This window comes from Halyomorpha halys, unplaced genomic scaffold (genome assembly GCF_000696795.3).
Source record: "Halyomorpha halys isolate HHAL.00 unplaced genomic scaffold, Hhal_1.1 Scaffold604.1, whole genome shotgun sequence".
Lineage (NCBI taxonomy): Eukaryota > Metazoa > Arthropoda > Insecta > Hemiptera > Pentatomidae > Halyomorpha > Halyomorpha halys.
In genome coordinates this window covers 777,027-777,577 of record NW_027105224.1, presented here as the reverse complement: position 1 = coordinate 777,577, position 551 = coordinate 777,027, and positions in this window count along the sequence as shown.

Sequence of the window (551 nt, the reverse complement as noted above, 5' to 3'; positions counted from 1 at the left end):
ATCTCTAAGGTTGAAACGGCAGTGGCCAAGAGACCTTTTGTAAAATAAAATCGACAATTGGAGTTTTGGCGATGGCTAGATGTAGAATGATTGCGGCCATAGCACACTTGCCTCAGTCTTCACTGGCTCATCACCAGCGGTGGGATCTCGAGGGGCCCTGCTCTACCCGGGGGATAGAGTGGGCTTGGGGATCCTCAGGTCGAGATTGTAAATATTGTATATAATTTATTTTACATTGTTTTATTATGTTTATATTATTTATTTATTTATTTATTTGTACATATTATGAATGTGTTCAATTAGCACTATTACTCATTGCCCATGTTTTTGGCAGATTGTAATACTTATGTATTTATCAATAAATAAATTAATTATCAACTAGAATTTCATATAAAACAATGATAGAAGTCAAAATGTGATCGTCTTCTTTCTGACAGTATGTGCCTTCAAAAGCAAAATAAATAAGAAAAAATTATCTGTGTCAGTTCTCGTTCAACTTAAGGGATATATATTTTTTTTATAAATTAATTTACCACAAAATGTATACTTTT